Genomic DNA, 2,049 nt, shown 5'->3' with positions numbered 1-2,049 from the left:
GTGCATGTGTGTGTGTGTGTGTGTGTGTGTGTATGTGTATGAGTGTGTGTGTGTGTGCATGTGTTTGTGAGTGTATATGTTTGTGTGTGCATGTGTGTGGTGTGTGTGTGTGTGCATGCATGCATGTGTGAGTGTGTGTGTGTGTGTGTGTGGTGTGCATGTGTGAGTGTGTGTGTGTGTGTCCATGTTTCCCTATCCTCACACAGTTTCCCTGTATGCAGGCTGCAGTAAACACACAGAGTGCTCACACACATCAGCAGGAAAGCCCGTCTTCCACTGCAGCAGTGGTGCCTGTCTCCCCATGGACACAACGCAATCGCCCAACAGCCACAGGACAAACCCCTCAACCCTCAGCCCCTGCTTCAATCTGCAGGTACAGCTCCCAGTACACAACCTCACATGACAACAAAAACATATATTATATACCATTCTTCTCTATCTGTGCCATGACATAAATTCACATGACAGCACCTATGGAAAACAAAAATCTGAGAAAAAAGAACAGCAAAAAAAAGATCAGGACCACCACAGGTAATGAAGATTGTTATTGGTTACATTCTCCACATCATCTGTTTGTGTTCCCCCGTTTGTATTTCATCTTAGCCAATCTATTCCAGAACTACACTGAGGTATCACAGTCCCCAATCAAGCCAACGGCAACGGCAAACAGCTACGCTACACTACGCTACGGACAACGGCAGGACACACGCTCGCCTTCTCTCCAGGAGACCGTAAATCACGCGATGGCATCGTTTCTCATATAAATGGTAATCGTTGCCACTTTCCAGATGAAAAGGCGCCCGTGGTTACAATTCATTAGTGAACATTCCATTCCATTCCATTCCATTCCATTCTGAGAGCCCCTTCCTTAACTGCACACGAACCGCTGAATTCCGTAGGTTCTAGAACTGAGCATGCATTTGATTGATTGCAAATGTTTTTTTTTTTTTTTTTTTTAAATCAGTGAGAGATAGGTGAGACCTACCTCAGTGCAGCCAGATATTTCTTTTGTCTTCAGCCCATGCAGTGAACCGGTGAAGTGCTGGAGAGCGAGAGAGAGAGAGAGAGAGAGAGAGAGAGAGAGGGAGGAGGGGAACGCTTGCGGACGAGAGGGGTAGAATCCAGCATCCCAGACTGAAGCATCCGGCGAGTTCAGCTCCACGCGCGGTGTGATGCAAGAACACAGCCTCCGATCCTGTGGAGTCAGCCCTAGCGGTCGAGAGACAGAGAGCATTAGAGGGGGAGAGAGAGAGAGAGAGAGGGAGAGGGAGGGAGGGAGAGGGAGAGGGAGAGAGAGAGAGGCAGATGAACGACCGACTGCACACGTGGTTGAGTGAGTTGATCTGTGTACGCTTCTCCACGCTCTGCTGGTCGTGAGTGTGTGCTGTGCATGTTCCGTACTGATTCTGTTCTGATTGAGGGATCTCTCAATTATGTGCCTGTGTGCGGTTTGACAACATTTTTTAGAAGCATAAAAATATATATTTACACATGCATCTGCATGGACCCATGTAGTGCCTGCAGAAATGAAATTCCTATGGGAACATGGGACTGAATATATCATATATTGTAGAGTTTTTCTCCCCTCTCTTCTCACCTTTTCTTTACTCAGCCTTTTCCCTCCCTCCCTCCCTCCCTCTCTCTATCTCTTTGTCGCAGATGGAATTGGAGCTCTGTAATCCCACTAAAGCAGGGTATTTATGCCTCTGCTGCCTCTTTAAGTGTCTCCTGCAAAGGCTAAGCTTTCAGCGACTTTTGAAGTGCTGAGCAGCGACAGCGACTTGCTCTCCTTCTCTTCTACCTCTCTCTCTCTTTTCCCCTCTCTCTCTCCCTCCCTCCCTCTCTCTCTCTTCCCCTCTCTCTCTCCCTCCCTCTCTCCCCCCCTCTCTCTCTCTCTCTCTCTCCCCCTCTCTCTCTCTGTCCCCCTCTCTTTCTCTATCTCTCTCTCCCCCTCTCCTTTTCCCGTTTCTCAGCTACACTACGATGTCGGGGCTGGCTCACGGGGTCCTAGAGCCTGTGGGTTAGCCTCGCTCCCCTTGCATGGGGCAC

At 49.1% G+C, this 2,049-nt stretch overlaps 1 long non-coding RNA gene across 1 annotated transcript; it reads left to right on the top strand.

The window, feature by feature from the left end:
• Positions 1–229: 229 nt before the first annotated feature.
• Positions 230–1,825, top strand: LOC118209602. The gene is made up of 3 exons (XR_004761744.1): positions 230–373; positions 604–767; positions 1,613–1,825. It is a non-coding gene; the product is annotated as an uncharacterized LOC118209602 (long non-coding RNA).
• The last annotated feature ends 224 nt before the right edge of the window (positions 1,826–2,049 follow it).

Source organism: Anguilla anguilla, chromosome 12 (genome assembly GCF_013347855.1).
Source record: "Anguilla anguilla isolate fAngAng1 chromosome 12, fAngAng1.pri, whole genome shotgun sequence".
In the NCBI taxonomy this organism is placed as follows: domain Eukaryota; kingdom Metazoa; phylum Chordata; class Actinopteri; order Anguilliformes; family Anguillidae; genus Anguilla; species Anguilla anguilla.
This window is presented reverse-complemented; position numbering and strand designations above follow the sequence as displayed.